Source organism: Eublepharis macularius, chromosome 3 (genome assembly GCF_028583425.1).
Source record: "Eublepharis macularius isolate TG4126 chromosome 3, MPM_Emac_v1.0, whole genome shotgun sequence".
In the NCBI taxonomy this organism is placed as follows: domain Eukaryota; kingdom Metazoa; phylum Chordata; class Lepidosauria; order Squamata; family Eublepharidae; genus Eublepharis; species Eublepharis macularius.
In genome coordinates, this window is record NC_072792.1 from 164,196,470 (window position 1) to 164,207,399 (window position 10,930).

General features: G+C 42.4%; 1 non-coding gene across 1 annotated transcript; it reads left to right on the forward strand.

Annotated features, from left to right (window-relative positions):
• Nucleotides 1–5,684: 5,684 nt before the first annotated feature.
• Nucleotides 5,685–5,848, forward strand: LOC129326803 (U1 spliceosomal RNA). Its single transcript, XR_008596735.1, has one exon. It is a non-coding gene; the product is annotated as a U1 spliceosomal RNA (small nuclear RNA).
• The last annotated feature ends 5,082 nt before the right edge of the window (nt 5,849–10,930 follow it).

The following is a 10,930-nucleotide window of genomic DNA, read 5'->3' on the forward strand; positions in this document are numbered from 1 at the left end:
TAAGGGTTGTCAGAGGTCCGCAATATAAATCTCAAAAAGAGTTTGTGAAGTACGTATACTTGATGAGAACGATGGCTAGTCTATTTATAGAAATCCTGAAACTCTTTCTTAACACAGAAAAATACCAAGATGCTGGTAAAGACAAGATAATACATAAGGCCAAGTCTTTGGTTGTGCACGCTTTCTCGTGACTTCTTAGTAAATAATTTGTCAAGATTTCCATAGGTATAATGGGTTCTGAGTTCTACTGCAAAGTAAGTTCTCTCTCAACATATTTGTAATAACAATACATAGTGTCATGCAGTTCATCCAATAACAAGAGTGTTTCCATTTGCTGAAGAGGAGGTGGTGATTTCTGCCTCTAAATGAAGACCTCCTCTGTGGTATTCCTGAAGGTACACTGAACCCATGCAGAACAAAATGGTGTGTGTGCGCGGCGGGGGGGAGATCATCGGGCTGCAGCAGGGAGAAGAAATGGGAAAGTCCTGCTTCGCTGACTGCGGATAGTTAGAAACATGTCTGTATTTAATTAATGTTCTTCTCTAAGCACCCAAAGCAGTATTATTATGCATGGCAGATAGGGACTGAAGGCAAATGGCTGATAAATTAGGGTGGAGAGACACATGTACAGTTGTGTGTGCAAAGAGTCTATTCAAACTTTTGCAGGTCTTAAGAAAGAGAGCATACATAAGACCCTGCTCCTTTCTTCCCTCTCTCTGTTCACCATAATAAGAGGAGCAAAATCCCTAGAGTTAATAGCTATTATGATTTATAGCAATTATTCAATTGCCAACTGTACCGTAAGCAGTGAGATGCTGTAAAAACTCAGATCGACACACAAAAACATGTTGTTCATTAAACCTTCTCAGTTTATAGGAGTAATAAAAATGTTGGCTACAGACCATTTGGTTGTGTGTTTTTTTCTGCCTTGATTTTGGAGATGTTGAGATTCTTCCTTGCCCACACTATTCTGGCCATCATGAACCTATTTATTTCCTTGGGCACTTACATTCACTTTCATTCCTATTTATTTCTGCTTATACCTCTGCGGTGATGCAACATACAGTCCCACAACATTCTTGAGCATTATGTATTGTTACTTACCAGGGCTTTTTTTCTGGGAAAAGAGGTGGTGGAACTCAGTGGGTTGCCCTTGGAGAAAATGGCCACGTGGCTGGTGGCCCCGCCCCCTGATCTCCAGACAGAGGGGAGTTTAGATTGTCTTCCGCACCACTCCAGTGGCGCGGAGGGCAATCTAAACTCCCCTCTGTCTGGAGATCAGGGGGCGGGGCCACCAGCCATGTGACCATTTTCAAGAGGTTCCGGAACTCCGTTCCACCACATTCCAGCTGAAAAAAAGCCCTGTTACTTACAATGCCTTCCTAAGCAGAGATGCCACCCCTTTCTAATTCCATTGAAGCCAGCAGGCATAGAGCGATGCAACTCTGCTTAGGATGGCACTATTAATTTCTCTTAATTTCCCTTCTCCGTAGTATTTTGTACTATGAATAGCAAGTTTAGTCCAATGCCACCTTAGAGACCAATGAGATTTTCAGAGACTTTCAAGAGTTTACACTCTGAAAATCTTGTTGGTCTCTAAGGTGCCACTGGCCTGAAATCCTGCTGCTCTACTGCAGATCAACATGGCTGCTCACCTAAACTGTACTATGAATAGTAGTATATTTCCTTATTGCAGCTTCTTGTGCCACTGCCCTGATTTTCTTATTTGAAATACCCATATGTTATTTTTTGTTAAGCTCAAAGGGGTTAATATGAATCCATGAACTGCTCAGTAAAACAATCAACAAACAATATGAATGCTGAGATACATATCACAGAAACAATTGAAACCTCCCCCAGAGAATAGCTGAAAGGAAAGCCAGTCAACCAAACTGCCACATGAAATACATAAACTAGCAATAGACTGGATAAACAGAAAGGTTATATACTTTAGCCTAAACCCCTAATCACTAAGTGTGCAGTAGCTAGAAGGTTATACCAAAGATGGGTTCCACTACCTGCCTTACTTATACTTGGGGGTACCCTGCAGCAGTGCCTCTGAGGAAGATATTAGTACTCAGGCAGGTTCATCTAGGAGCCTTCAACTGCCCTAACCCTCAAACTATTGAGATCACTTTGAATTGTGCCTGAAAACACAGACAGACATTGAAGCTCTTTCTAACATCTATCAGCAGCCTCATTGCAGCACTTCATATTAAGTGAAGCTTTTGAACGTTTTCCTATACAGCCCTGCATAGAGTAATCCTAGCTAAATATGATCAGATGCTTGGCTAAAAATGGTGGTTTATGTTCAGGGAAGTGATTCCTGATGGGGGGTGGTGCCACTGCATAGAAATGTCTTGTTCTTGCTATTCTCACCTGTTGAAATAATGGCAACACCAACAGGGTTTGGTATCCTATGGGCTGCTTCCCCCGTGACGTGGTTTCATGCTGCTGCTTCAGTTAACACTTGAACGGTGAAACAATTTGGTTGGAGTCATTCATGCTTGTGTTTCTCACTGAAATCAACCAAGCTGAGGATGGCAACAGTTGGGAGGGAAAGGACCGTGCTCTCGGCTCAACCTATCTGCATTTCTATTTTTCAGATCTTGCTATGTGCAGCATGATCATTCCAGACTAGTAGCCCTGTGCGTCTAAAGCAGCAAAATAAAACAGGAGCCCAGTGGCATTTTAAAGATTTATGCTGGAATAAAAATGTACACTTATGTGGAATAACAGGATGGATCCTCTTATGGATTAAAAGTTGGTTAAATGGCAAGAAGCAGAAAGTAGGAATAAATGGACAGTTCTCACAATGGAGGGAAGAGAGCGGTGGGGTGCCACAAGGATTGGTATTGGACTGGTGCTATTTCATTTGTTCATAAATCATTTGGAATGGGAGTGAGTAGTGTAGTGGCCAAGTTTGCAGATGATACCAAATCATTTAGGGTGGAGGAAACCAAGGTAGGTTGTGAAGAACTAGATGAGGATCTCTCTAAATAGGGTGAGTGGGCAACAATGTGGCAAATGTAGTTCAACACTGGTAAGCATAATTGGTAAGCGATGCCTATCGGAACAAAAAATTCTAACTTTAAACATATGCTGATGAAGTTTGAAGTGGTCAAGATTGAGACTGAGAGATCTTGAGATTGTGGAGGACAGTTTGATTAAAATGTTAATCCAGTTTGTGGCAGTGGTGAAAAAAACAAACACTGTGCTAGGAATTATTAGGAAAGGGATTGAAAATAAAATGGCCAGTATTATAATGCCCAATGTCCATATAAAAAGCTACGATGCGGCCTCATTTGGAACACTGCATGTTAGGGGTGGGCACAAACCGTGAAAAAAACGAACCGTGCAGTTCGTGGTTCATGTATTTTCACAAACCACGAACTTCCCTGAACTGGGGCAAGTTTGCAAACTGGTTCATGGTTTGTACTGTAGTTCCTGGGGTTTAAATGCAGCGGCACGGAAAGGGGCAATGCTTTTTTAAATGAACCAACCAAACGAACCAGCATACCAATTCAGAAGTTCGTGGAAAGGAGTGCCCATCTCTACTGCATGTAGTTCTGGTTGCCATATCTCAAATAGGATAATGCAAATCTGGAAAAAGCACAAAGGAGGGCAACCAAGATGATGAAGGGGTTGGAGCACATTTCTTATGAGGAAAGGCTGGAGTCTCTGGGGCTTTTCTATATGATAGACTAGATGGACCACTGGTCTGATCAGCAATATTCTTATGTTCCTGTGTTATCAACTTTGTTCATGTTTAAGGTGCAACTGGAGGATGCTGACAATGATAATAATGGTGATATCATCTTTATATTTTTCACTGAAACTCAAGGCAGATTACAAAACAGGAAAAGCAATTCAATTAGACAGCAAGGGTCTCTAGGATTACAGAACTGGAGAACAACGCAAACAAAAACCGAGAGAGCCAATATGAATGCTTCAAAGAACTTGGCTATCTGTTTATAACTGCAGTTATTGTGTGAAGAATCCATCAATGCAAATTCATTCTTCTTCTGGATTCCAACTTAGATTTATTCATGGACATTTTGCATACTTTTGTTCTTTAAGCTCTCGCTTTTGTCATAAAAGAGCTTTAATATAATACGGCTGATGGATTACGCTAGTTGTTGGGTGCTTTTACAGCAGCAGCGTTTAGTAGTTCCATAGCAACCTTTAGACCAGCAGAAAACCTTTCATTACAAAAGTGATCCTATCCCAAACTTTCCCCCATCTGCTTGCTTCCTTGGGTTAGAGTGGCCACCTCTAGGCTAGGAAATTCCTGGAGATTTGGGGGTACTGCCTGGAGAAGGTATAATTTGTGGAGGAGCTCAGTTGAGTTGTTATGCCATGGAGTCGACCCTCAGTAGCTGCCATTTCCTTCAGGGAACAAGGGTTGCCAATTCCAGGTGGGATCTAGAGATCTCCCAGAATTACAATTGATCTCCAGACTACAGAGATAGTAGTTTCTCCCCTGGAGAAAATGGCTGCTTTGGAGGGCGGACTATGTGGCATTATACCCTCCCTCCTCAGGCTCCACCTCTAAAATCTCTAGGAATTTCTCATCCCAGAGTAGGCAACTCTACAGAAAGCTGATTCTATACTTTTGAGATCAGTTCTAATTCCAGGAGAACCCTAAACTCAACCTGGGTGTTGGTAACCATACCCTGGATCTTCTTGTCTTTGTTCATGAGAGCTCCCAGCTAATAGAACTAAGGGCTATTTACTATTGTGAGGTGGAGAGATATAGACCTGAGTGCTTGTGGCCTGACTCTCATTGCAATCTTCCTCATTTAATATTTTAAAACTTGCTACTGTTTTCTTCTGGACACCTGCTGAAACAACTATGGGCCAAGCTACAAGTGACAAATGACACTTGAATGACAAGTGAACAGACTCACATGTATTCCTCCCTGCTCACTTGCACCCCACTTGCGCTCCACTTGATCACATGTGTCTGTTCACTTGTCGTTCAAGTGTCATTTGTCACTTGTAGCTTGGCCCTGAGTTAAGTTCATTGGCACATACTTGGGCTCAACTTGCTTGGTTTCAAAAGAGCTATTTTAGGCCTGCCCAAAGGATATTTTTATAACCTTCTTCTTAAACCAGTAGACCTTCCCTAAATTCCATGCTGCATCACATTGGTTCTGAAAGCCTGTTCAGTTTGTCATGCAGTTCTTGGCCAGCCAGAATGAAGTGTACAACTGTTTGGATTCTGACTTTATTCACTTGTTGATCATTTGTATGAAATGTATCTCTCTTACACAGGGCTCGATCTCATCCTACATTGATCACAATGCCCACGGGCTGACAGAATCCGTAGTTGAGGTTGTCAGGTTCCCCCGTCAATTGGCAGGTTTGAAGCAAGGGCTCTATCCCAGTCCATTATACAGTATATGCACCCATCATCCATCCTTCCTCTCTGCTCAGTCAAAGAACGTGATCTTTCAGCCTATGTTCTTTGACTGAGTGGATGTAGGCAGAGCTAGATGGGGGTAAGAGTGGTGCACACAGAACCTCTATTTTCTATAATGGCTTGGTGCATTGAGCTCTTGTTTGTACATGTCATAGGGCAAAGGAGAAAACAGGACTCTATTACATTGTAGGCTACTCATTGGCTCAGTAGCCAATGAGGTTAACCCAAGGCATGATTATTGCTAATTGAAAACTTTCCCTTACATACCTGGTAGGGGAGACACCATGATCATGAAGGTGGTTTTCTCAGGGTGAGGCTCATCCATTGTACTCTGGATGTGCTGACCCCTGTGATTTCCTCATATGCGGGAAACTTGACTGCATAATTTGTGGTAGTGGGGGACTGCGCTTGCACTTTCCCTTAGCAAAATATCAGCAACAAATATTACCCTCACAGGCTGATTCATTTAAACCCTTCAACAGAGTTGATAAATTGATGTTCTGTGCATTTCAAAAAGATTATTGATCCCCTGCTCTGCCAAAACCTAACCATGTTACTATTGTTGACCAGCTCTTGTTAACCGACCGTCTTCTGAAATTGTATCAGACTTTTTCTCAATAGTTTGCCATTACAGTTTTCCCCACCATAATAAGATTTGGCATGTGCTGCATATTTCTCAATAACTTCTTTATCAACAATACTAAGAGATTTCAAGGCAAGAATATAACAAATAATTGCTTCTGTGATCATTTCCCCCCCATTATTCCTTAGTTTCTAGCAGTTCTATCATTTAATGAAAATTATTGCGTTGGTACTTAGAAAATTAACAGTATTTTGTTTTTAGAAGATGCATCTTTTGTGTTTCAGAAGAGGTTCCTATATAGAAGCTTTAAGGGTTTATAGTAACTGATGATTTAATATCCTGACTGAAACTATAACACCATTTTTCCTTTTGAAATATTAGACTTGATATTCTGCTCCCATGTTATTTTAAACTCTGATTTTACATTTCCTGTTCCAGGAAGATGTTTTAATTGTTCACTAACAGGCCTTTGGTTTCTTTCACACCACAGAATAATCTCTTAAACACAGCTAGGTTTCCAGAAATATTATATACTTTTACACTTCCAAAGAAAATGTCTATTATGAAAAGCCTAACAAAACAATATTCTCCGATTTTCCATTTTCATACAAATCTCATCGTGATTGATTATGGTTCTACTAAAGAAATAAATCCATCATTTTAATAAAACCAGAGCCCTCCCGTAAGGCAAAGCTGCCAGTATATTTACTTTATTAAATCTTCCATTATGAAATACAACAGTTTCTGGAACTTTTAAATTAGAGATACAGTAAATCAAATAGAAATGTTGTGCTGAACCAATCATACAACCAGGTCCACACATTATATGTATATGTGTGCTGCCAAGTTGCAACCAACTTATGGCAACTCCATCAGGGAATTTCTAAGGCAAGTGAGCAGCGGAGGTGATTTGCCATTGCCTTCCTCTGCAGAACACACCGATCTTCCTTGGTAGTCTCCCATCTAAGTACCAATACCGGCCCTGCTTAGCTTCCAAGATCTGATGAGATCTCACTATACCATGCCACCTTCCCACCTCGTCCTCACATTCCCAGAGGATAAAACTAAGATATACCTTACTAACTGAACATGGCTGTGTGATCAACATAAGGGCTAGAGTAACACATAATAGTGTATAATAAAACATCCTTGGGATGACCTTGGTGAATAGACCTCTTTGGAATGGGAAGGAATTATCCTCACAAGAATCAGTATTGGCACAGGTGCTATTTAATTTGCTCAAATATGAACTGGTAGTGAGCCGCTGTAGTAAGTGGCCAAGTTTGCAGATGATACCAAATTACTCAGAACAGTGGAAATGCAGGTGGATTTTGAAGAGTTTCAGGAGTGGACAGCAACTTGGTAAATGCAAATTAGTATAAGGTGGTGCACATTGGAACAAACAAAAACCCTAACTTTAAATATATGCTGATGGGGTCAGACCTGGTGGAGACTAAGATGGAAAGATATCTTGGGGATGTAGTGGACACTCGGTGGAAATATTGATCCAGTGCATGGTAGCAGTGGTAAAGACAGACTCCGAGCTAGTGATTATGAGGAAAGGGCCTGAAAATAAAAAGGTCATGTCCCTGAGTGTGTGTGTGTGTGTGTGTGTGTGTGTGTGTGTGTGTGTGTGGTGCAACCTAGGGTTCCCAGGTCACCCAGTCAGGGTGGGGGATTCTCTGCTCCCAGCCCCCGCCCCCGCAGCCTCTTACCTGGCCAATGCGAGGGGGGGAGGTACGAGGAATGGGAATGTGAGCTCTAGAGCCTTTGTTGTTGCACCGGGAATGACGTCATTCCCAGCAAGACAATGGAGCAAAGGCCCGCACGAGAAATCGTCTGATTTTAAGCAAAAATACTCTGCACAGGAGCCTTCCCTTTCTTATTGTGCCGGGAATGCCGTCGTTCCTGGTGCAACGATGAAGTCTTCAAAACATGTGCTTTGCATTCATGAACACGAAGTCACACACATATACCCTATCCCCTGGTTTTGGCCCCGAGGGACTCGTCAACCCTAGATTTGGAATACTGTGTATAGTTCTGGAAGCTGTATCTCAGGGTCAAAATACACATTATGTATGACACAAGTTGGGTCATCATGAGTGCCTGACCTGACTCTCCCCTTCACTAGGGGATGAACCTTTTAAAAGTCTCCTTCACACTGAGCAGCTCCAAATGCTGCAAGGGGGAGGAGGGCCTTCAGGCTTCCCTCCCACACCATTTTCGCCACTAGAAAGAGCCATGTTTGCCTCTTGTTTGGGTTACATGTGTCAATCTCAGGACACGTGGAGCTGAGGGCACACTGACTTCTCTGTGACTACTTCTGCTGGCAAAAACAGTGGAGGAGGGAAGCCTGAAGCCCCCCCCCTTCCTACTCACAGCTCTTGGAGCCATATGGAGTGACAGAGGTTTTTAAAGGCTAGTTGCCATGTGAATGTGTGACTGAGAGTTGGGTTGGGTGCCAGTGTCCCGACTCATGCCACACGTAACATGTTTTTGGTCCCTCAACAAGTATATTGTAGACCTGAGAAAAATACACACGAGAGTAAACAAGGTTATTAAGGGATTGGATCACCTTTCCTGTGCAGAAAGGCTAAGAAGTCTGAGGCTTTTCATTTTGGAAATATGATTGGGTAGCATGGTAAAGGTTAATACAATTCTGCATCGGGTAGATAAAGTGGATAGAGAGAATTTCTTTCTCCTTATTCCATAGTACTAAAACTCAGGGTCACCCAATGAAGTTGATGGGCAATAGATTCAGGACAGACAAAAGGAAAACCTACTTTACTCAACTGGTAATTAAGATTATTAAATCACAACATTCATTGCCAGTGGACATAGTGACATCTATGGATAGATGGATTTAAAAGGGAATGAAACAGATTAGTGAAGAAAGGACAAAAAGGACCCTCCCACAGGCAGTGAAAGTCCAGACAGCAGTGTTAGGAGATAACACAAGGGCTTTTATGCCCTTTGTTGTCCTCCAGGGCAACTGACTGAGCTTTACGTGAAAGAGAAAGTTGGACTCAGATGGAAATGGAACACAAACCTAGCAGGTGTGTTTTTAAGTTTTGATGTTCACATTGACAATAGACTTATTTGGTTTGCTGTTGGATCCTATGAATCCATTTCACTAACAGCCAAGCCTTCCTTCAGTGCAAGAATGTGTTTTGCCCATAGCTGAATGGGTTCATAGGATCCAGCCCTCTTAGACCTTTTCCACCTACACCTATTGCTTTGTAACAGGGTTGAAACCATTAACTTAGCAGATGCTGGGAGATTTTGAGGATGGTGCCTGCCCTAGGGAGGGTGGAGCTTGGGAAGGATGTGATATTATTTCTCAGTGGCACTCTAGGAGTTTCCCCTACTTTCTATGGTACAGACCATAAAGAAAGAAGAAATTCCTAGAGTGTAGTTATAGAAGCTATTTTTGAGCGTTTCCCCCCCAGCTCCTCAGTTCCTTGAGTGTGGGAAAGTGGGGCCAAGGGTGGATAGGGTTGTCTGCCACAGGCAGGCGATGGCAAGCCTACTTGTAAACACTTGTTGCAATTTTGTTTGCGTATTTATTTTATAACATTTTCATTCCACCTATTCCTCAAAGACTCAAAGTGGCTAACAGGAGAAGAAACAGGGGGGGATTCCGCATGATAAATTTTGATCGGACTTCCTGAGCAGTCATGCCGCAGTGGAGTCGTACGAATCCACTTCTCCCCGATTCCACATTAAGGCTTTTGTTTCGCATTGACATTTCATTTCATCATGCTCAAAGTCCACCGTGCGGGATTTGACAGGATAAAAATCGATTCCTCATTGCTTTTTCCAGGGGAAGTGTCTAATGATGCACATCTTCATTTTTTTTTACCCCCCCCCCCAAAAAAACGTTGCTACGTATAAACGTTGCATCAAACCAACACATTAGAAAAAAATTTCTCACAAAAACACGTTGCTACATAGAAACGCTGCATCAAATAAACATATTGGATAGGCCAGAGCACTTCCTGCTGATATTGTGGAATGAGTATTGGCTATTGACATTTGGAAGGAAAATTGTTACCAATGACCCCGCCTCTATCTTTCCCGCTTTCTTCGTGAGCGGTGTGGTGTGGTGTTCTGTTCAGGATGGTGTGGTGGTTGGTATCAGTTGTTTCCTGTGAAAATGAGGGCTCGAGCTGTGATTATACTGTCAGCGATATGCGTGATTGTTCCTGCCATGAAATCCACGATTGATGCCTGCACTATGTTCATGAAAAAAATGTGTGAACCGCAGGAGAAATACTCAGCATTCAGTTGCCGACCTGTAGTGTCCCCTTTCCCTCATCTGTTCAGATATCCGTTCAAAAATATCTATCTTCCTATGTGAAACGGAGAGGGCTTCCTGAATTTTCTCCTCTCCCCATAAATCCAGCAAGTCCAAGGTCTCTTTCTCCCTCCATGAAATGCCTCGACCACTAGTTGAACGCTGAAGTCCCTCCATCACACTTTCCCTCTACCTCAGAAGCTGTCAACTGTCAGCAAGCAACAAGTAACAAATTTGGCACTTTGAAAAATGGACCTGTTATTGGTCAGCTGTTGTCATGTGGCACAGGATATGTTTCTGCACAGACTTGTAGAAACGTTGCAATGTTTTTTACAATTTTTTTTTAAAAAAAAAGAGGGGAAGGGAAAGGGTAGTGGGTGTGGCTTAGAAAACATGATCGGCCAATCAAATTTAGTTGATTCGAAGGGCGAGAGAGAGAAGGGCAAGGGTGGGGAGAACATCGGATAAAGAATTCCGCATGATTAAAATCCCTAATCTGCTGCGAATGGACAAATAAGTCGGGGAAAAGCAGGATGGAAAAAAAACGGACAAAACCTGCAGTGACTTTGAAGCTGCTGCTAGGATTGCCTTCCCACGTGTGGAAACACAAAGAAAAATCGAGGTC